At 38.4% G+C, this 25,170-nt stretch overlaps 1 protein-coding gene across 2 annotated transcripts in view; it reads left to right on the forward strand.

The window, feature by feature from the left end:
- CNTN4 (contactin 4) overlaps window positions 1–25,170 on the forward strand; it is a 3,809,844-nt gene that overhangs the window by 427,682 nt on the left and 3,356,992 nt on the right. For both annotated transcript variants that reach the window (XM_044078010.1, XM_044078011.1), the window contains exon 2: window positions 8,144–8,312. The gene's annotated coding sequence lies outside the window, so the exon portion shown is untranslated. The remainder of the gene's footprint in view (window positions 1–8,143; window positions 8,313–25,170) is intronic.

The raw sequence follows: 25,170 nt of genomic DNA on the forward strand, positions 1-25,170 counted from the left end.
AAGTAGGGACATACTTAATGGCACTAGATCAGGAAGTTGCATATCATTGGAGTATGGAGTTTCAAATGGCCAGAGCTAGCTTTGAGAAGGACATTACCTGTTTAGATGGTAGGGTTAGATAAATATATAAGATGACATCCTATATTGGGGGGGCTACCACTTTAATGCATTTTGCATAAATGCTATTTATGCTTATACAATATTTAATCAAAATCAGGCTTCTCATTTTGTCTGGTAGAGGAAGATGGGGAGTAGCTTGGACTTAAGTGGTTATAAGATAAATGGTGTACGTCAATGAATAGTAGAATTAATTTTTTGTGTATTTGCATTAATGGGAAAATTGCTCAGAGTGTTAGCAGTTGGACTAGCTACTTGTCTGCAGAGGAATTTAAATTATTGCTAGCACGGGGAGGGACTCTGATCGCTCTTTGTCTGTTTTATATATATATATATATAAATATATAGTTCAGAGAAAATTTGCTTTGACAGTTTTAACTGCAGTTTGTACTTGCTGGTTTAGTTGTTAGTAAAAAACAGATAGCATATGGGATTTTATATGATTTCTGTTGTAGCCATATATAGTTTCTGAGGTGAATGTTTATTTTTTTAATTCATTACAGTACAAAGTGAAAGGATTTCCTTAAAATCATTGTTAATTTACAGACTTCAAGTTCAAATTCATGTTCATATTAAGATATATTTGGATAATTGCAATGCAAGCAGCTACTAGTAAAATCACAACAAAATGTAAATGACTACATGATTATAGTATAAAAGCTCAGATGAAATAGAAAGTGCTGAAGTATAGTGTTATGTCCCATTTGAGAGCACAGATAAATGTATTTTAAGGAAGTGAACTGTTATTAATGAGAGTAACAACATCAAAAGCGTCTACAGTAGAGAAGAGTATTCAGAAACACTCTGGCTAATGTGAAAGGAAGTGGGTATTTACTAAGGATTTTATGGGCATAGTCAATCCAGTTAAAATTTTAATAGGTCAAAAGTATAAAACTGTTAGGTTGTGTTAGGAGAAACTGAATATCACATAACAAAGTATATGCATGGGGAAAGTTAGGACTAACAGTAATAAACTTTATTTAATTGAATATCACATACTGAAGTATATGCATGCGAGGTAGTTAGTACCAACAGTAATAAACTTTATTAATTGAGTATCACATAGTGAAGTATATGCATGGGGGTAATTAGCATCAACAGTAATAAACTTTATTTGATTATCCCATACTGAACTATATGCATGGGGGTAGTTGGTATTAACAGTAATAATCTTTATTTAATTGAGTATCACATACTGAAGTATATGCATGTGGGGTAGTTAGTACCAACAGTAATAAACTTTATTTGAGTATCCTATACTGAAATATATGCATGGGGGTAGTTACTACCAACAGTAATAAACTTTGAATATCCCATACTGAAGTATATGCATGGGGGTAGTTAGTACTAACAGTAATAAACTTTATTTGAGTATCCCATACTGAAGTATATGCATGGAGGTAGTTGGTACTAACAGTAATAAACTTTATTTGAGTATCCCATACTGAAGTATATGCATGGAGGTAGGTTAGGACTAACAGTAATAAATGTTATATAATTACTACTTCCACTCCTGCAGACCTGTTCCACTGTGAATTATGTTGTTGTTTTCCTTTATGAGTTTATAAATCTTCTACAGTCTGAGTGACATAAGTAACTAGTGCTTCTATCCTTTGTTTTGGAATGTGGGAGGCCCTGAATGCAGTTGCATATGCAATACCCAGGATGTTGTGATACACTTGTTACAGATATGCCTGTGATAGCCAACTTTATCTCAATGACCAAATAAGATCTCTAAATACAATACCAACAGATGGAGGAGTACAGTCTGGAACTGTGTTGCTGTGCACACTTTTGAGAATACAATACATGAGCTAACATGAAATGCTCCAATGGGTCTGGAAATGCCCATGTGTTCTCCTTAACGAAACACCTGCATCGTGGACATTTGTATGTATCAAACTATGCAGAAAATAACCTACTAACTTATCCACGCAATAGCAATTATTAAAATAATATCTTCCTGAGCACTGCAAGTTAAAAACTGATTTACAACCATTTCAAAATTCCTGTTACACAAAGCAGTCCTGTAATTCTAAATATATGAAAAATACCCAGGGAAGAAATACATTTTCCAGTTCCTCAATGTTCCTAAATGGGTAGAATTAAAAACTGTGTCTTTATAGGGTAGCTGGTTACAGGTTTACATGTTAGCTGGTTACAGGTTTACAGGTTAGCTGTCTTTCAATGCATTCAGGCAATTTCCGGTACTATGAAGAACATAATATTTTGGAATCTCTTATAGTCAGCATCGTTACGTAAAGGAATGTGTTCTTTTTGGAAGGAAGAGGCAAGCTTTGAAAGTTTAGAAACTGTCAGTGTAGTGCCTTATTTTTTTTTAACCAATAGTATGCAGTTTAGCCCTTCCATACAGGAAACCTATGAAGCAATTTTCTTGTTTTGTTTTGCAGACTGGTTCCCTTCTCAATGTGACTTACCAGTACTGTTGATATGCAGTTTACGGTCTATAAGAGATGTGACCCATTGTATCATTCTAGATAAATTAATATTTCAAACATTCATTAAAAAATAACTCATATGTGCTTTGAAAGCAATCAGTACTGACAGTGTCGTCATAAATGTCTCAGCTTTGTGTAATGAGTGATTTTAAAATAGTGATCTAATTAGTGGGCAATCAATGGATCCTAGAAACTACAGATCTAGAAGCAAAGCCATGGAATGAATTGTCATCAAAATAATTAAGGACATATGAAATCTGAAGACATTGGACTCAACCCAGTTTAGTTTTGTCAAGGTCGGGCCATGTCTACTGAACGTTGTGGACTTCTTTGAGAAGGTTACCAAGGCAAAATGATGCATACTTCCTGTCTTGACCTGAACAATATATTTGGTGCAATACTCAATTCTTTCATTGTAGACAAACCAATGGAATTGGTATAACCCCTCTAACACACACTGGACAGCTGGGTGGTTATCATATTTGACTCAACAAGTTAAGATAACGTAGTCCATCTCCATAAAGTGGATACTCACTATCAGATCCATCGGGGCTCTGCTGGGTTTACTCTTTTTTTGACATGCACTTCTCTGAAATCTGTGCAAATGTCAAGGGCCTCTGTCTGTCCAAGTTTGCAGATGATTGCAAACTGGGTGCAGCCATAGAATCATTCCAAGACACTGATATCCTCCAGGATGGGCAGACTCATTTAAATTACGGGTGTCAGAGCCTTGGTCTAAAACTCATCGCCATGAAAAATAAAATAGTGCACTTTAGGAAGCTGGCTATCTCTGAAAACTACCTCATTGATAACAAAGCCTAAAGACTAGATATGGTAGTCAGGGATTTGAGGATGCATGTAGACAGTAACTTGGCCTTCAACCATCATGTCTCTTAAGTAATTAGGAAATCATTCTATCTTCCACAACTTATAGGCAAGGCTATGCCATCTAGGTCCAACAAAGTCATTGTTCCACGGTATTCATCTCTCGTCAGACCAATCATACAGTACCTCCATTGGTATGTACCTGACCTGGCACATACAGCAACTGGAAATTCCACAGGTGTTCCTCAGAAAAAGGATGCAGGGCAAAAACAACATGGCCTGTGATGATCATCTCAAAGCCCTATACCTATACTCAGTCTCCTACGGACTTTTGAGGGACAATCTATGTCTGGAATGCACAGCATCATTTGATCCACTATGATAACCTGCTTATCCAGAAACCAAATACCATGATAAATATCCAATCTAGGGACTTAAACCTTGCTTGCAGCATAAACAGGACATGTTGGTTGGACAGATATGTTACTCAGAGAATACGAGTTCTGTGTATTAGACACCCATTAATCTGAAGCAGAGTTCTTTCCTAAACTAATTCAGGCATAATTAGGACAAGTGGATGAGGCAGTGGAAAATCAGCCCTGGTCTGTAACCTGTGTCCCTAATGGAGAGAGGCAGTGTGCAAATGCTTAATCACTCAAATTATAACCTACAAATACCCCTTAGAATAATCTTAAGGCTGCTAAACTTATCAGATAAATTTGATATGAGTGGCTAGGCATATAAAAGACCCTTCAGTCATTAGCCTAGTATACACCTATGGCTGTATGAACCTATAATTTAGCCCTGTGATAGTCAAGGAAAAAGACAAATTTCCCTGCTACGGAAAAATCACACCTCTTCAATTTGCTAAATGCTCTGCAATAGAATTCTGAAAGTTATTATTTTCTTGTTCATGTTTTATTATTAGGAAGTCTGTGACACATAGTATGAATTAAGAAAAAGATATCCCATCAACTAATAATTAGCCAGCCTTATGCGCAGACTACCTTCCTTCCCAGTATGACTATGCATCTTTCCCATACAATGCATGATGTAGATCCAGGCAGCTTGTTTTACAGTGGTTGTCTTCAGAAAAGGGGCATCAGGTTTCACCTGCATTGCCCCAAATATAAGTTAATCTTTCCTGCTGCCACTGTTTTTCATGAAATATACGTGTGCAGTGCAGGAACAGAGAAGATTGGGTTTTCTTTAAGGAAATTACATAATTCACATAACCATTTCATTAGAAAGTCAGCTGTAAACAAAAGTAGTCTGCCCTGATCCAACTCAAATGTGACAAAAATGCTGATGTTACTTTTTGATTACTGAAAAATTATTTTGTCTCTCAAAAAAAAAAAAGCTGGAGAAATTGAAAATGCCCTTTACAGTATCACTAATCTTAGCTTCTGAGCACCAGGATTGGTGAACTTTATTTTCAGAGTAAAATTAATGACACATATTTTGAGATTTCTAAATAGTCATGTAGCAATCTTAGAAACAGCTAAAATATAAGCATTTGCTTTTATCATTGTTTATTCATTTACATTTAGAAACCTGGGTGTAACACTGAGCAACATGGATTATTAAAGGCAGCCCCGAAGATACAAAAATAAATAGAAATTTCTCACAGAAAAAGAATTAATGATATATATAGTGTGTGTATGATATGGGGGGATGAGGAATAAGTGGAACATGCTGAAAAACAGGAAGAGCTTAATCGAGATTGAGTAATGAGGCTGATTGTATAGTTAACAGCAGAAACTGAGAATTGCTAAGAACTGAAAAATACAAGGTAAATTTGGTAGTAGCATTCAAATAAATGAGGCAATGTTCTTATTAACCGTAGTGATGTATGTTATGACAGTACTATAGGAACAGTTGAGTTTAGTCTCTTCAGGGCCAGCCTTTGGTCATCTGGTGCCCTAGGCAAAAAGACACCACAGTGTCCCCCCATACCACCTGATGTCCCCATCCTGGTCTACTTACACCATCCAGATTACTAGAAAAGTGCCCCTTCTACAACGGTGTCCTAGGCAGCTGCCTAGTTGGTCTATGCCTAAGGCTGGCTATGAGCCTCTTACATGAAAAAAGACATTCACATTTTAACACTGGTCAAATGGAATCTGTCCCGATTTCATTAATGCTATTCAAAACAGTTCTGGAAGAGTTAAAAAATCTTCTTTCTTCAAATCTGTACAAAGAAAATTTTCACGTCTTTTGATTAATTAATGTTGACATTTTGCAACTGGATACTGCACTCTATGTCATTTGTAAGTAATACAAACAGTATGTAAGTAGTAAGTAAGCTGTAAGTAGTAAACAAAAAGTACTGTCATAGTAACTCTGCCATTATGAAATCATTTGTATGGAACTATTGTTCATGACTTCCAAAGATTATGTACAATTATAAATGTAAGGAGACAGTTTCTTTGGAGTAGTTGGTTTCTAGAAGAAAGACAGCGTGTACAAAAACAAATTACTAAAATTAGATATAAATTAAAAAAAGCTAAAAGAATTTTACATTTATCCCAAATGTTTAAGCTTCAGTGAAAACATATATCCATCTATGCTGTATGAGAAACACTCATTTATATCACTGAAGCAGAAATTATGATAATACCTTAGTGAGAAGTACTAAATGCCCAGTTAAATGAATTCCTGCAGTCTTAATAATCCAACTAACTTTGAGACTAAGACTGGAATTCAGAAAGGCCAAATATGATTGCAGTGCCTTAGCTTGACAGCCTTCCCATTCATGCTAAGATTTTCTGATTCATAGACTACCCTACTCCTGAATGTTTCCCCTTATGGGGGCCTCATCATGGAGGGTGATCTTGCAGAAAGAGCGACATGATAATGCAGCAGTACAGATGCTGTCTAAAGCTAATTAGCAATGCACTCTTTATCAGCAATGTTGGCACCTCTCCATTTGCTTGACTGAGCAATTGAGAGAATTTTGTATGCCCCAGTGGTCACAAACAGAGTCTGGATGTATGTGTGTGTTTGTTAGAGTATACATGTGAGTGTGATAGACTGTGTGGGGGGTGTTTGCTGATGGGTGGATGTGTGTGTGTGTGTGTGTGTGTGTGTGTGTGTGTGTGTGTGTGTGTGTGTGTGTGTGTGTGTGTGTGCGTGTCTGATTATGTGTCTACATATACATAAGATTCTATGTCTGTGTGTAGGGTGGTGTTTGCCAATAATATACATGGGTCATTAGGGTGAACACTAGTTTGTGATTCTGAGCCTATTATGAAGTCTTTCTCATTGCAGTCATAGTTGTCTCTGAATCATATGAGCAATTAGCATAAGTGGTGAGACATTTTATGAATCCTATAACATTTTTGTTAAAATAAACCTTTCTACTAGATTTATTCTCCAATCCTGAAACAAATGGATTAAAAATATACATATAAATAGATAATCTCACATGTACAAAACTGTTGCTAAATCAGTTTGGCTGGTTAAACTGCTTATTCCCGTATATTATTTTGAGTTAGTTTGCTCTGAGTAATTTAATTTGGACTCTGGTAAGCTTTCATTCACATTCTGGACATGCATTTTTCTACAAGCACTAGGTGAGTTACGTCATAATATGCAAAGTCTTCTTCAGGAATATGAAGTAGTTCTGCATATTTCCCTTTTTAACTGCTCTTTGACAACATAACATCTTTTATACTGGTCCTTTGTCTCATATGTTGAATGAAATAATATATTTTGACTTCTAATGTTTTAATAATAGATTGTAATTTTCACTTTATATCCATTTTTGCCTATCATTGAATTTTGTAATCTATTTTTCTAAGTGTTTGCACCTGAAGGTAAAATGCCTTGATACAGATCTGTGGATCATCTCTAGAGCTGAAGAAGTTTAAGTTTTTAATAGATCTTTTTTCCTCCCCTTCTAAAAAAAAATCAAGCTTTTCCCTCCTAGATCTTTCCCTATTTATTCCCCAGTACTTTCCTTTTCAGAGCCATCCAAATTAGCCATCATTCAAGAATGTCATGAGTATGGTTAGCGTCTGCACCCCCAATCCTTCTTCTACTTGCAGCTGTAGTAAAGGGGTATCCTCATGTCATACCAGGACTAGTCTGTCTTTCCCCATAGACCAGGCCCTTTGTTGGCATTTTAGAGTCCCTAGTCACAGAAGTACTCAGAACTTCATTCCCTATCAGCAATCTGCTTCATACTGAGTGCAGGCTATGGAGGCCCATAACTCCACCTACTGGTGGCTAATGGAAGCACCTACATCATTGCAGGGGCTTTCCTCCCTAGATACATGCATACTCTCATGCACGTATCCTGAGGACTACCGATACCAATATGAACAAACTTGTATCATCCCAGTTACGGTCCTGATTTTTGTACAAGCTTTATCCTCCCATGCCACAAAGCTGGGCTATCAATGCTGTTGAATGAGAGACAATAAGAATAATTTTAATTTCTTTGTTTCCACAAAAGGAGTGGATTTACCACTGTTTAGGTTGTAACACAAAATGGACCAAATAAAGACACTTTATTCAAAGTGAAATGATAAAAGAAAGTAAAGCACAGAGATAAACGTTTGTCATAATTAACTTCTAAAAGTAATTTTTCCTCTTCAAGTTAGACATGTATGGCATCACTTTTATAAACAGTTCTGTCCAACTCAGATGCTATCATCTGTTGTCTAACTGTAATCTTTCTCTTTATCTGTAAATACATTCTAGCATACAACTAAAACAGCATTATTTCATATTCCCAGATGGCCTGCAGGATTGCACATCTACAAATCATCCTGACCTGCAGAAATTGAAGAATATTACACAGAGAGGATTTCATTGCTGATCATCATCCATTGCCATCCTGATATGGTTAATAATCTTAATAACCAGCACTGGACTGTATTGCCTTAAGGACCAGGGCATTAACAGGTAAGAGGCAACTTAAGAAAATTATATTCTTCTGTGAAGACAGTATTACAGTTAAAGAAGACTTATTCCTATGTTGTGCAATTTCCTCTACAATGATATTCTAAACATTTGACAGATCCTACTTTGGGATTGTCAGAATAAATAAATTACTCTAAACAACTATTATTTTGATGTGGAGGATATTTTCATATCATTTTGATCTGCTCTGAAAAATATGGTGGTACGTATAACATCTTTGTCTAAACAATCACCCTACATGCAAGAAAAAAATAGTGAAAATTCTTCAGACTACATTATAATTATAATGTGCTTTAAGAACGATCATATGCTCTCAAATGTTTACAGTTTTATATGCTAGATCTTGGATAGTTATCTATTCGTTGAAATGGCCAGCTTAAAAATTTAGTAAACATTTGCAAAAAAATGTCAGTCTCTCTACTGTGAAACCATAAATATTTCTCCATTGGCTTACTACATTAAAAGGTTAGTGCTGACAATGACTTGTCTGCATTGTCCCCCACAGCTTGGATGTGATACCACATGACTCTTCATTCTAAGTTGGTTTTGCATTGTGGCCTTTAGTTTCTTTACCTGCATTGTACCTCAGCTCTGGTACCCGTGTTGTTTGGTGCCCTCTGCCTCTTCACCCTGTCCTTCTGCTACTGCTGTGATTGCCATAGAGGTCCCTGCCATGATGTGCATCTTCTGCCCCTGTGTTTGTGTAATGGCATGTGGTATACTTAGGAACATGTAAAAACGTTCATGCTATGGCATGTGGTATACTTAGGAACATGTAAAAACGTTCATGCTATGGCATGTGGTATACTTAGGAACATGTAAAAACGTTCATGCTATGGCATGTGGTATACTTAGGAACATGTAAAAACATTCATGCTATGGCATGTGGTATACTTAGGAACATGTAAAAACGTTCATGCTATGGCATGTGGTATACTTAGGAACATGTAAAAACGTTCATGCTATGGCACGTGGTATACTTAGGAACATGTAAAAACGTTCATGCTATGGCATGTGGTATACTTAGGAACATGTAAAACGTTCATGCTATGGCATGTGGTATACTTAGGAACATGTAAAAAAGTTCATGCTATGGCATGTGGTATACTTAGGAACATGTAAAAACGTTCATGCTATGGCATGTTCATGCTATGGCATGTGGTATACTTAGGAACATGTAAAAACGTTCATGCTATATAAGACTGGATTGGATTCCTATGGCCCTCTTTCATGTTTTTTTTTTTTGGTCTAGATATTAGAAGTGCCCCTTCCTTAGTAGGAATGCATGATCCATTATATTTTGCATTTCTGCATGAGTTGTGTTATCTACCATTACCTGCTGGTCTGGGTGTTGAATATCACAGTTATCAACCAGCTGCCTAGGGCATATCTGGCATTCTCTGCCGCACACAACATACTACATGTGACCTTCTTCTTGCTTAAATGATGTATGTCTGTATATGTCAGTGCATGTTTGTGTGTGTGTGTGTCTGTGTGTGTGTGTGTGTGTGTGTGCATGTGTGTGTGTGTGTGTGTGTGTGTGTGTGTGTGTGTGTGTGTGTGTGTGTGTGTGTGTGTGTGTGAGAGAGACTGTGTGTAAACTTATCTATCTAGAATATGTACAATAATGTGTACAACTAGTAAGTGGTAACAATTTGCATATTCCCCTCACAGGAGCATTTGGTGTAGGTAATACGTGTGCCAAATCTGTAAATAATATGGACTGCCTTGTTGGCACATCAACACATTAACACACTATAAATAATGCCCTGGGAATTACAGACTGCCTACAGAAGCCATTCCTACTGGTGCATTATAGGCCTTTCATTTAGAGGCTGACATAATGGCTGAAGTGTTTACCTCACATACGAAAAGTATAGAATTTAATTCTCACCTTTGTTGGAAGTTGGCTAGATTTAAAATGGCCTACAAAGGCAGCTAGCTTAGTACTTACTTTTGAACCTATGGGGATTTGGTATCAGCTTGTCAGCAATCTATAGCTTCCAGCATCTCCCAGAATGGGTTGTAATATAATGGCCCACATGGTAGTTATTCTATCTTGCAAGCCCTGGGGAGCCAGATATACTTCTGCATATGATGAAGTACTATATGGAGGAATCACTTTAGGATTTGTGAGACTGACATCTGTGAAATCCCTAACATGTCTCTGTAGGTCACTGGGAAGTGGCTATAGCTATGTTTGTCTTTGCATCCATGAAAACACACATTCTTCATATTCCCCTCCATTCTGTTAATGGTGACACAGTTTAACTAGGTCCTTTACAGTATTTTTGTCAACTCAGAAATAGTTCACATTTGGTTGGTCTGTGAGACAGTCATATTCCAGGTGCTGATTGTACCTCCTCTGGTGGCACAGTGGGCAAAGACATCCATCACATAGGGTATTGGGTCCAACAGCTGTGCCCAACTCATGCTGCTAGACCACTGCTGCTGCTATTCATAGTATTATACCCGTTGTGCCCCATGAATTTTGGGTACTCAGCACACTGCGACATGACCCTATTCTATGGTTCTGACCCACTCTGCCATTTTGGCTTCCTGCATTTACATATGTGTAGCTTATCCTCATGAGGTTCCTCATTTCCATGTCATTATACAGTCATTAGCACACCCTGCATAACATGCTGTTTTGACTGTTGCATATTCACATTTTATGTGCCTTTAATGCACCCACAAATACTTGCTGACCATCTGACAATCACAGCCAAAGACCACTTCACCTGAAAAATATTATTGTAGTGTGCTACCATTTTTCATATACTTTCTTTTTATGTTAAAATCATCAGTGCAAATGTGTTTGACCTCTTTAGGATCTAGATGGCAAGATTCAGGTGACACACTTTTAAGTGTGTCAAGTTTTATAAGAAATTTAAGAAAAAAATGACAAGTATTTGGAGATTATGGTATTCGCAAAAGTATACATCAGTGTCACACTTTCTTCACTATATATTTAATTTTACTATTATATATGGACTTATCTGTGTTTGATACAAGTTTTTATATAAAAATTAAGTTGTTAGATCTCTGAATATATGAAAATAAAGACAAGAAATTGACTTTTCATAGGATCCACAGGTGTATACAAGGATACTGACTACAAGGGTCCTTATAAGCCTAGTTCTGCAACCCAAATGTGACCCACAGATTTTATTTATATACGGGTGATTTCTTAACTGACACTGTCTATCAGATAAGTGGGCTCCAAACTAAAGTTGAATTTCTGATTGGCCATCCATTGTTGCAGGATGAGCTTAAACAGAGTTAGGGAGGAGCTCTGCTTCACATAGATGGGGAGCCTGTTCCAAAGAACTGGAATTCTCTCAGAAATATATTTGTCTCTCCAACATATCCTATTTATGTTGCAAGCAAAATATATGTCTTTTGATCTAGTAGGTCTGATGCCATTTGTTTTGTGGATGTGCAAATGGCTCATCAAAACAGAGTTCAGGGGTGTCTTGCATGCCAGGCAAAGATCATCTCTCAGTCGTCTGCATGATACCAAGTAAGGAGACAGGGCTTTCCGGAGGTCAGAGTAGGACATTTTGAGACAGGGCTTTCTGGAGGTCAGAGTAGGATATTTTGCTTACTTTCTGTATTCTTTTTGTAAGGAACCTTTGTGAACATTTCACTTGCTGCATATGTCTGGTCAGGTACATATGAAAGAGGGCATTATACTCTATGATGGGTCTGATGAAAGCTGAGTACAGTGCTACAATGACCTCTGAGGAATTATATGCCATGCTCTTACTTATAAGTTGAGCAACATAGGATGATTTTCTTATTACCTTGGACATATGTTGGTTAAAGCCTAGGTTTCTATTTACATGAGTTCCAGAACCCTGACTAGTGAATCAAGGTCTTGGGGTGTTTTGTTGTTGACATAGTTACTCAGGGATGTCTGACATCCAAAACGGTGCTATAATGCATTTGTTGGCATTGAGTATTTATTTGTGTTCAAACCTCCTGAAGGACATTCTCTTCTCAGGGAGATTCAATAGCTGCGGCCAGTTTGCAATTTTCTGTTATCATAATCTGCCAGAAGCCTTTGATATTGGTTTTGACTTCTGAAAAGTGGACACCAAAGAGAAGTGGGCCCAGCACATATCCCTGATGGCCTCCACTGGTGACCAGCCTGTTAGTGGAGATGGCCTCACCAGTCCCTGGCATGCAGGACAGTGTATGCGGCACTTCTTGTTTTTACCACTAGCCTTTCCCAGACCATCACTGCTGCAGTACCACACCTGTGGGATGGTGCAGGGGAAATTATGATATAAATGTTGTAGCCAAACAGCTGATAATCAGTTGGAAGACAAGTAAAATGGAGAAAACAAGTTTGACCTGAGTTGCGACTTGAGTTAAGGGCTATAGTTAGAAATGCTCTTAGGGTTAAGGTTGAGGGTGTAAGAAACTATGTCCTTCAGGGATGGTATGGTGTATTGCTTACCATTATATAACAGCTTATAGTTAGAACATTCCAGGTAAATGTGGTTTTCAGTGATTTTTTCTTTGGTATCGGGGATTTTTCACCACTTTGGAGTTATTGGCAATCTGTTGTTATATCCATTGATCAGTTGGTTGCCCTACTCCCTTCTTTACATTACCCTTTTTGTATTTAAATCTTCAGCTTGACAGTTTATTACAAAGCTATGCCCTGCTTTCTAACTATCATAGAGAGAGCACCTGCTTGCAGAAGAAAGTATTAGAAGCAACATTGCGGTACTTAACATCACATTTAGTCAACTTGCTGTAATGTTAGTTTTGAACTTTTGCTAAATCTGTACCAGATATGCATGTATTTTTGAACATTTTTTTTATAAAATAAGTGACAGGAGAAAAACAATTCCTCTGATAGTGTAGTAAGTAAAAAAAAGTATTTTATTGTTTGAAAAGCACACTTTCACTTAGAGAACCAAAAAATAATAAAAAATTAAAAACAGCGAGAGAGTGCGAGTGGAAAAAAGGTGATTCGAATGGGATCACAAATGAAGTTTGGCAACAAACCAGGTTGTTCCGGGATGTCTTCTTGGGGTTAGGGGGAGTTAAGTGGGTTGGGGAGGTGAAAGGGTTAAGTGGAGGCAGGGATGGTTGGGAGGATATGAGATAAGGATGGGGAGGGGCTTAAGAGGTTTAGTCTAGTGTAGCTGGGTTAAGCAATCACATTTTGGCATGAACTTGCTAAGGCAAGCTTACGTCCCAGATGACCTTGAGGTATTATGGGAGAGCAGGTAGGCCTTGGGAAAGGATGGGGCATGGTGGGTGAAGGATTTTTCTTTTTTTTTTTTCCCTCAGTGGTAGGATGGGGGTTTGATTGGAGGGATGTGGGTTGGTGGTGCAGTTTAGTTATGTGTTAATGGAAGGGTCTGTGAGGAAGTTACAGCTTTTATGAGGGATCGTGTTGAGTGGCCTCATGCATTAGTCAGCTTGCAGTTTAGTGCTTTATAGTTCGGCACCTTTAGCTTCTATTTGGGGGGTTTTGATGCTGTATGGCCATTTTAGGTTGTGTGGCACTGGTAAGGAAGATCGTCAGTCACATGGGTGGCAGTGGGCAGTAAAAGGTTCGTTTGGGGTAAGGATCACTTTTCTGCCTGCAGAGGTGTGTCTGGGGCTGAGAAATGCCCTCTGGTGTTGGCCTTAGCGTGATAGCCTAATCTTGGGGTTGGATTTGCTGGCCAGATTTCTCAGAGCATCCAGATTTGTTTTGTCTGGCCTCTTTATTCCTGCACTACATTAGTGCATCTGTTTTAGTGTGTCCGTTTTAATAAATAAATAAATAAATAAAGCTTGTTTAGTATCCCTTGCAGCTGTGCAGGTTTGTTGGTAATTCAGCCCATGAAGCTTAGTCACGACATTAACTTGGGCATAGTTACAACTGTTCATTGCTGTTTTTTGCTCTTTAATGTACCGTAATTATTACAGCTGTTACGCTCAAGGTTCCAGTTACGGAAATATTGTCAGTCACGAGTTGGTCTGTATTCAGCGTTGCATGACATGGTGGATGCCGGTAGTTTGTGATTTTGGCATTTTGCTGATTTGGGGGTCAATGGCCTGTGGCAGCAAGTTGCACAGATTTGCTCATTGAAGTTGAAATGTGTGGGTTTTGTACTACTGTGATTGATAGTATTTTTTTTTCCATTTTTCTAATGTTTGTGTTCTTAGGGTGTTACTGTCTTGGTTGCTGATTTCTGTCATTTGGCTTGGTAAGTGTTTGGATTGTTCCATGGGTCCATCCATCTGGTGTGCAGAGTGGCTTTTGCTTCTTGTGTTTTTCTCGTGGTCTTCCACATGCCATGTTACTGAGATCCACTACTAACACCATTTTTTGTGTGCTTGCCCTGGGGCTTGATGGCGGACTGCAAAGGACAGGGCATTGTGGCAGAGGCTATGGAATTGTTGTCCCTGTCATGCAGAGTGCGCACTGCTGGATGAAGTGGCTTCCCTTGGCAGTTTTGATTGTCAGGGCATCGGATGTTTCCCTAGACCCTGATGGTTGAATTACAGTACAGTGGAATTTGATGTTGGCTTGAGTGTGTTCCATTGGGTTTGTGGAGTGAAATAACGACTCTTTGGTTAGTGAGAGTATGTTTTCTTCTATGTTTTTTCTTTTTCTTTTTTTTTGGCTTTCACTGTTTTGTTGGCTTACAGTATGGTTGTTGAAGATACATGTGATGCACTGCAGTCTTGCGTGTTTTCCGAGAGTTTTGCTGTTGTCTGAGGTGAATGATTTAGGAAATAGGTGGGTTGCGGAGGATTTCTTTGTGGCGCTGCAGCTTGATGGGAGACACAAACTCATTGTTGGTGTTGGGGAAGTGGAGTGCAGCGGAATCTGTTGGGAACCAAGGTGGGTGGTGCGGTAGCATAATTCACTGGAGTGTTGAGGGCGGTGAGCTAGGGGTGACCTGTGTTGTTCTGTCCCCTGTGGGGGGCTTGTTGGTGGCTGGGTTTGCACGGGCTGTGGGGTTTGTGGTTTGGGATTTCTCCTGTGGTTGGTTTCTTAGTTGGTTGGTGTTTTGCGGGCAGTGTGAGTTGATGTTGTTGCTCCTGGTGGTGGGGGAAGGGATTTGGCACATGCGGAGTGGCAGAGTGGAAGACCACGCGATGGTGCACCAACATATGCAAAGTGATTTAAAAGATGCGCAATACTTAAGATGATGTTGATATCCTAATCAGTACAACATATGTAATTAAAGATTCCAAATGCATACCAACATTTCTAGTTATAACTCTTTTGAAATGTAAGGTTACAGGCCATAAATCCAGTATTTCTTGCAGGAATGTATATGTGATGGTCGGATGTTACTGTCTCATGATCTGCCCTGTGGACTGCTGAATAATTATGTAGGCGGTGTTTAGCTTAAGGACCATATAGCAAAAGTACAGTACAGCCTTGGGTTATGACCATAACCTGCTATAGTCAAATACACTAGAAGATGATGTTGTTCATTAGCCCCTTCAAATTATTCTTAATAGCAAATGCATACTGGCGCTTGTTATTTCAATGCAACCCCTTTTTCTTTTTTTGTTAGAGATGTTGTGTGTGCATTCTGGCAATTGGTTGCATGTGTAAACTTTGGAGAGTCTACTGTTTATTGTGGTAATGTGTTTTACATATCTTGTTTTGCATGTGCTGTCAAATACTGGGGCAGCTGTAGTGTTTGTATGCATTTCGTATTCTCTTCCCTTGTTTTTTCTATGCTGTCGGTATCCTGTCATGATTGGAGATGGTTGGCAGAACAACTCACTTGCCTGATGAACTGCAAATAAATAATTGCATACTGTGAGTGCAGATATAGCGGGCATCCACCTTCCTAGGAAGGAACAATCTGGGAAGATGCAGCCCTCTTATGGAGTTAAATAGATGATGAGGGAGGGGCTGCTCCTAAAATTATGACCGAGGTGACTCTTGTTTATGTGGGTGGGGTGAGGATGACCTGGATCACATCACTTTTGTCAGAAGCAGTGGATGAATAGTTTGTATGGTTTCACTGTGGCCTGGGAACAGATGGGTCAATAAAGCATCAAAGGAGGCTAATATTTAGTGCAAATTGAAAAAGTTTAGCTGTTAAAGTGTTGGATCTCCTACTTGGAATACTTATCCATGTTGTCTTTAAATCCTTTTTAAATCATCTGACACAGGATGTTGACAGAGTGCATGAGATTAGGCAGACCACATACAGCAAGAGACCACCGATAAACTACCAGCCATCACCTGCATCATACAGGAGATCAGGAAGTCTAAAATCTGATATGTTGGTTAGTGCGCCTCATTTGAAGATGGAAGGTAAAAGCTAGACAGATGGTTGTGGATATTGATAGGCCACTTCATATGGGGGGTTTAGTTTTAACATACTTGACAGGTAGTTAAATTTATATTGGGTATTTGATAGTGTCATTGGAAACCTAGACTCAATTATGGCTACTTTGTCATAGATGTGTGTGATGGTGTTACATTCATTCCCAGGTTGGCAGGATAGTTTGTCTTTGAAGATGTTTTGGAATGTGCGTTAGGTATTTAGATAATTTACATGTCTTTTCTTTCTTACAGATGGGGGTTTTGGAACGCTGCTGCTATAATTTGAAATAGGTGGGTATAAGGTAGAGCCTTCTCTTTACATATTACAGGATTTACCTTGTCCTTTTCTTTGTAGATGAGGGTGTGCTGAGTACCAGTGGTGGTGATACACAGTGAATTTGCAGATGATGGAAGCAGTGGTGAGCAAGGAGGTTACACATAGGGAGCACAAGTGGGCAACAGTTACTGACGGAAGTAAGTGGATTTCAAAGTTTTCGAGTTTTGGTAGAGGATTTACACTGCTAGTCAGAGAAGGACAGGCATTTTAGTTTGTGATCTCAGGGTTAATTGGTATACAGTTTATTATGAATGTTCAGTATGTTAGATTAACGTTGAAAGTTGTCCCTGCTTTTGGGCATTTGCATTCAATAGTAAAAAGGAAGCAACGACCATTGGCCATAGGTAAGAGTTTTTGTTTCTGCAGTGGGCTTGATGAGGTTACAGGTAATGCATTTTATTTAGTGTTCATTAAGGCACGTCAATGTGGATGGGGTTCAGGTAGGTGGAGTGGAGTCACAGCAGTCTTAGTATCATAGGAAGTTATTAGGCTACTGGCTCAGGGATGGTTACAAGCTAGACAAGTGTGGCTCTTTTTCTGTGGGTGACACTTATCCCTCTTGTCCAAGGGGATATGAGTCATAGTATAAAAAAGGGGGGGGGCTGGTGTCATACTTTGGCGCAGAGTTTGGCAAACACTTGATGGGGTGTCAGGGGTCCTTGTCAGTGCCTCCATGTTAAGTAATTATTGGTATGTGTGCATATAGAATTTATTGTTTTTTTCTTTTCTTTGCAGATTGCTGAAGTGCAGAAGACATCATGTGGTGGCTTGAAAAGGGGATTTGAAAGGTAATGTTTTAATAGGATGTGTGTTCTTGCAATGGAGACACAAGGAGGGTCTGAGTAATCACCTTAGTAAGGCGTGTTAGAGCTCTGTGTTCAATTAGTGAGAGCTGATTATTGTGTTGGTATAGGGGGGCAAGCAAGGAAGAGGTAGGTAGTGGGGCCAAGAGCAAAACTGTTGGGGATGGTTTATGGGGAGTGTGGGGATCCCATGGCATGAGTAGAGTCACGACAGTCATAGGAGCACAGAAACTTATTAGGCTACAGCCCTATGGCTCTTGCAAGCCAGTGAAGTTCAATCCTTGCTTTCTTGGAACATTGGGGTGGTTGTATTCACTCATCTATTGTTTGATCCATGTGTGGGGGATGGGCCTAGGAGGTGTTTGACAGGATGCTGGAGTTTGTTCCTAACAAGTGGTATTTTGGGATGACAAATTTGTCCCTTAAGTAGGTAGTGTTAATGTTACATATTAGGTTAAGCTTTTACAGAATAGCACGAGGATCATTTCACTGGGGGTTTGGGTGAATTTTGTAGATAGGGTTTAGGAAGCATGGTAGGTAGGTGGCTGTGTTGGGGTAGTTTTAGAAACTGGGTGCATTGTTACAGGGGAGTTAGAAGGTTTAAAGGAAGCTTGGTTGCAGGATAAGGCAACTGTAGGTCAGGTCTTAATTGCCTACTAGTGGTATAGGTAACATAAGGAAAGAGCGCTTTTGAGGGGAAAGGCCAGGGGCAAGCAGGGGTTAAGAGTGGTTTCGTACTGAGTGAATTGAGGGTGTTTATAGTACTTTATTGCTGAGCATAGGCGAGTTTTCAGGATCTAGGTCAAGGGGTGCTGGTATTTGGCCATCTAAGGTTAGGACATTAAAGTTTTGGAGTTAGAATATTCCGTAGGGTAATTGAGCCATGGCACATCCAGAACTGGGTAATTGGTGGGCTAATGTGATATGCTACAGTTGACAGGGTCCTGAGTGTGAGACTTGATACTAGTTGTTTTGACTGGGTGTCGATTGGAGTTCAAGGGGTTATAGTTTGTGTTTTTTGTCATGGTTATAGGTTGTCAATCCATTCAGGTAAGCCATGATTTCAGCTTTTAAGGAAGCGGGCTAAAAGGGTATGTATTCTCTTGGTGTGGATGTTCTGGTGGTACAGTGGGGTCATGATAATCCTACATTATTTAGTTTCATTAGGGTGTGTTTCAGTGATGGTATGGCAAGGTGGGTTTATGATGGGATTCTAAGGTGTTTTACAGATGATGGGTACACAGAATGATGTTTGGCTTGACCGTTCTCTTTATGGAAGTAATGGGTTGAACAATTTTGGGTAGAAGGGAGGAGGAACAGCCTGGTCAGACTTGTTTGGTGGAGAAGAGGGATAGGCTTGCCCTCTTCTGTTCCCTCTCTGGTGTTTGGATGTTCATTTCAAGGATCTGGGGAAAGGAAAATGAGCAGTTGGAGGACACTTGCTGAATAGATAAGCAAGTGGAGGTAAGGATGGTGCTTACTTGGCGGAAGGTAATTCAATGAATGGTGTATGAAGTGAGATGGGATGCTGCTTAGTAAATAAAGTAAGCGAGCAGAGGTATGGACCCTGCTTGTTGGGCAGGGTGAGTAGGTATGCTGCCCTGATTAACATTACAAGGATGGTGCTTCATAAGTAAAGTAAGCGAGCAGAGGTATGGATGCTGCTTACTAGGGCAGGGTGAGTAGGTACACTGCCCTGATTAAAATTACAAGGATGGTGCTTCATAAGTAAAGTAAGCGAGCAGAGGTATGGACGCTGCTTACTATGGCAGGGTGAGTAGGTACACTGCCCTGATTAACATTACAAGGATGGTGCTTCATAAATAAAGTAAGTGAGCAGAGGTATGGATGGTGCTTACTAGGGCAGGGTGAGTAGGTATGCTACCCTGATTAACATTGCAAAGATGTTATGCTGTGTTTAAAATCAATTATATTATGAATAGTTGTAATCAATGAATTTGATGAACAAAGTTATGTTATGGAAACTTAATAAAGGTCATCAAATGTCATTTGGTGTGATGTGTTTTTTGAAGGGAACTGGGACAAATGAAGTTTGGCAAAAAACCAAGTTGTCCTTGGACGTCTTCATGGGGTTAGGTTGATATTAGGGGGAGTTAAGTGGGTTGGGGAGGTGAAAGGGTTAAGTGGAGGCAGGGATGGTTGGGAGGATATGAGATAAGGATGGGGAGGGGCTTAAGAGGTTTAGTCTAGTGTAGCTGGGTTAAGCAATCACATTTTGAGGTGAACTTGCTACCCACCCACCCTCCCTCTTTTCGTTGGTGGGTTGGGGGGAGTAGGGTTATTTATCAGTGGGGGTAAGTGGAGAAGAGGGGTAGGCTTGCCCTCTTCTGTTCCCCCTCTGGTGTCTGGATGTTCATTTCAATTATCTGGGGAAAGGAAAATGAGCAGTTGGAGGACGCTTGCTGAATAGATAAGTAAGCTGAGGTAAGGATGCTGCTTATTTGGTGGAAGGTAATTCAATGAATGTTGTATGAAGTGAGATGGGACGCTGCTTCATAAGTTAAGTAAGCAAGCAGAGGTATGGACTCTGCTTACTAGGGCAAGGTGAGTAGGTACGCTGCCCTAATTAACATTACAAGGATGTTATGCTGTGTTTAGAATCAATTATATTATGAATTGTTGTAATCAATAAATTTGATGAACAAAGTTATGTTATGGAAATTTAATAAAGGTCATCAAATGTCATTTGGTGTGATGTGTTTAGTAAAGGGGGCCGAGACAACCTGGAAATGTAACATAAAAGGAGTGGAAAACATGCATGCCTCAAATACAAATTAGCCTAAGAACTGTGTCTAGAAGCATCCTGGGAACAGAAGAAAATAAAGCAACTTTTAGAACTGCATCTTTGAAAGCTTTGAAAATAGGGCTGATGAGGTGATAGCATGTCTCATTGTTTTCAGTAAAATGCAAAGAGCAACCTGGCATACTGCATCCTTCCTTGTACACGGTGACGGTCTATGTCACAACATAGCATCATGTTCCCTGCACATGTCTACAGAATCACTATTTAAAGGTAATTAATGGAGTCATTAGTAAGGATGCATTTGAAACTTGCATGTCTTGTCAATTTAATTGTTTGTTATTATAGGGTATCTGTGACATTAATAACAATTTTCTCCTGCAAAGAGTATGCTGTTTCAAAAAAAAAAAATCAAAAATACTTTGACCTAGTGCCAGAGTAAATTAAGAATTGGCGCTAGATTTTTTTCACTAGGACTGCCACTGTGCATTATATAATTAAGTTATTTTACATATATAAATAACTATGTAGAATCAGATATGATAAAGCATGAGGACTACAAAAACTGGTAGGAGCATTAGTACCAGCATGATATGCTTTTCTTGTTAGAACTTATTTACGTGCAGTAAACTTATATTTTCTTTGTGAAGGTTAATGCTTCAAAAAATAGTAAACTTATTTGAAGTGTCAAATTATTAATCAATAGAGGATATAAAGATTCCAATGAAATTAACAAAGGAGGCATCTTACTACAGATTGTGTGTGTGTGTGTGTGTGTGTGTGTGTGTGTGTGTGTGTGTGTGTGTGTGTGTGTGTGTGTGCGTGTGCATGTGTGTGTGCGTGTGTTTGTGTGTGAGTGTGTGTGTGTGTGTGTGTGTGTGTGTGTGTGTGTGTGTGTGTGTGTGTGTGTGTGTGTGTGTGTGTCTGTGTATGTGTGTGTGTGTGCGTGTGTGTGTATGTGTGTGTGCGCATGTCTTTGTCTGTGTATGAGTGTGTATGTGCATGTGCGCAAATGTGTGATTTAAGTAGGAGGCCTATTGACATTATCTCCTTGTACTGCACTGAGATCCTACCTCTCAATCTTTTAGCACACAAAATCTGGACAAAGTCAAAAGTAACAGAAGAAAAGGTCCAAAATAAGGAACACATTATAAATATCACTCTTATAAAAGTAGAATATTGCTAGAATATTGGGTTGTTCTTTAATATGTACTTTTTGAAGGGTATGACATCTGAAATCCAATTGTCTGTCAGTATTTAGTGACTTCAGTCCTCAATAATTTGCCAGAAAACACCAAATTTTATGAGGAACAGACCAAAATATAATACTTATCTGGATGTTCCAAGAAAATGCGAACAGCTGAGAGGTATGTCTAGGTTTCTAACACAATCCCTTTAACTATTCTATTGAATCATATAACATTTCTTTACCTGATTGCTACAAACAATATTTTTTTCAGCCACTTTTGCTAGTAAAGCAAGTTTGCCTGTGCAAATGTACATTTTCTCATTATGTTCAGGAATCAGAAACCTAAAAAAAAATATTTGCTAGAAATAAGTTCCAAATTATGAGTAATCCTCCTGTAGCTTAATATAATGTCATAAGTGTTCAAAACAATTGTAGTAATGTCCTTAACTATTTGTAAATTGTCAAAAATAGCTAATGTCGTCTTTGGAAAGTCCTTTCACTTGTTTAAACTTCAGGCACTCTTCACCAGTATAAAACCCATGTTCCACAAACTGAATGTGGTGTCACTAGAAGCTGTTTGTATCTTGGGGGGTTTCTATGATTGCTTCCAGCTTGCAATCATCTATAAACCTTGTAAGCCAAAGGCTCTTGATATTGGACTTGACTTCTAAGAAACGGATGCCAAAGAAGAGTGTACCCAGTACAAATGCATTGATCCAATGGGGACTGGCCTCTTTGTTGAGATGGTATCTCCAGTTCTAACCTCCTGGGTCCTACCTGTGAATCAGCTTTCTCTCCATTGAGTTACACTGGTGTTTATGTTTAATTATTCCATGATTTTGTTTACAATGTCCAAGTGGGTTATTGTATCCAAAGCCTTAAGTAGATCATGGAAGGCAGTATATACCATTTTGCCCTCACCGATTGTCTTGGTGACATTTAATGTGTTTTACTGAAGTATTAGTAAGTTTAAATTTTAAATATTTTTTGTGAAATTACATAGAGTGTTGCTATATTGTTTTACTTGTCTGTAACATGGATATGTAGGTGTGTTTCCTTGAGTAAACCAGACTCATAAATGTTGTTCATAATGTATACCAATGGTGCCTGAAGAAGAAAAACATGACAGAACAACATACATGAAGATATTTGAAGTAAAAAACAAGTACCAAACCAACATGGCTAGGCAAAAACTCTGAACATAAAATAAAGTGATAAAAGTGAGTGCTTTTGTGATAACACTATCGCTTCTTTAGACTAATAAACAAGTAGAAATACATGAAAGCAAGACCAATCAGCTATCATATGCAAATCTGATAAATTAACAAAATGGTACACACACAAGCAATGCAACAATTGTTATAAATACAAGGGAAACAGTACAAATAAAATCTTAGTTTAAAATCTTCGTTTAAAAATAACAATGTTTAAGTGAGGATGCTTTCAAGAATGGTTTAAGGCTAGAGACACCATTTAAACCAATGAGTTTCTCTGCATTCAAGATCCATTTCTGTTCAGCCTTTTCTGTTTTATTAGATGTTTCACCCCCCTCTAATACTAACATCCAAAACGTGAAGTACAGAAAACTTAAAAGTGTGTTCTGAGCCATGTAAACCAATGTGTTGTGCTAAGGCATTTGTATCTTTCTGGTTCCTAATATCCCTATAGTGTTCGAGAATCCTGTCCTTCAGTGGTCTGTTAGTTTTGTCTAAATAGAAGGCATGACAGATCTGGCAGCTTGCAAAATAAACAATATTTGGAGTTCTACAGTCAGCATAAAACTCAAGTTCGATTTTAAAATTAATGTGAGGATGTATGTAGGTTGAGCCCGTAAGTAAATACATCCTGTGTAGTTTTACTTTCTGTGGATATATGAAGATATGACAGCACACATTCTTGACACAGATAATGTGAAAAAAAAATTTTTCTTGCAAAGGCAAGTCTCCCTGGTCCAGTGCATGTGGGGCAACACACCCACATTGCACATCTTGAAATGTCCTGTCTCTGAGATCACACAGCCATGTTAGCAAGAAGAAACTTCCTTACTTCCCTCAGCTCTGGGACTGTGCTAATGTCGAGAGCACAAGTTTGACTAATCATAGGATTCAGGTAAATTAATGCAATACAAAAGAGTAAAGTATAATGCACTACAATACAATTCAGAACAATTTAGCTTGGGCACAGGCAGCATTGCCCTTGTCTCCTGCCTAGAACTGATAGCAAATACCTCAGTACATGTCCAGTGACTTCTTGAAAAAACTATCAATGACCTCTCTTATTTTAAGTGAAACAAATTCTAAGACTTAGGTACTCTTTCAGAAAAGCACTTTGTGCTTGTAACTCCTACTTGTCAGTAGCCTGACTTATAATGCACCACCTCTTCTACATGACCCAAGCACGCTAACAAAAAAATATCCGTTGTGGTCTTTTAGACCCGACTAAGGTCCCTTTTCTGTGACTCTACATTATGGAAAATAATCATAAACAGTTTAGTCATTCCTCATAACCAAGACCACCAACTTCTCTAATTAATTTTTACACCTCCTTTTTAGTCATTCAGGCTTATCATGATACACTTGTGAATCAGGAGACAAAGAAATTATCTGTATTGCAATGCTGGCTTACAAAGACTGCAAACAATTTTGTTTGTTTTATATTGTATGACAGACTTGATGCATCTCTGAACACATCTTGGTATTCTGTGACACTCCTTCACAAGGATTTCTATATGAAGTTTAAACTCAGATCCTTGCAAAAATAATACCTGGATCTTTGTATACATCTGTGTTCAGTGATCTGATATATTATCTAAAAATGTTTGTCTAATTTTTGCTTAATAAAAAATAACTTTATTTTGTTTAATCCATGCATAGAAGCATATGTTTTTTATAGCCCAACTACATAAAATATCTAAGCATTTTGCAGGGTAGTGTAATTATCAGGCTAGTTGTTACCTTTAATGTTATTAGGGTATAAACAATTAAAGAAAAAACATTTAGGTGATGTCTATATTCATCACATAAGAACTAAATAAATAAGATTTCAAGACAGACCTTTGAGAAAAGCTCTATACATGCTCCATAGTTTCTCCATTTAAAACTGTTGTGTTCAGCCTTGCACGTTCTGTTAAACAAGCGTTCAGCTAATTTGGTATTAACCCATTAGATAAAACAACATCCTGATAGGTAGCAGAGCTAATGTCTAGACAAATAATGTTAACTTGTATTTTCCCTTTTATAGCAGTACTTAAAATTAACATAGCAGTGGTGGCATGTATGTTTTTCATAAGCAAACAGATAAATGTAAAAAAAAATAGTTGTCCTGTATTTCTTCTAACAATACAAAGTTCTCCATTAACGTTTCCTGCAATTGATAGCAAACTGTTTGTTTTTTACCACTGATTAATTTAATGATGCTCATCCATGAATGCATGCACTAA

The sequence above is a fragment of the Protopterus annectens genome, chromosome 7.part0 (assembly GCF_019279795.1).
Source record: "Protopterus annectens isolate FY-2018-M chromosome 7.part0, PAN1.0, whole genome shotgun sequence".
Classification (NCBI taxonomy): Eukaryota; Metazoa; Chordata; order Ceratodontiformes; family Protopteridae; genus Protopterus; species Protopterus annectens.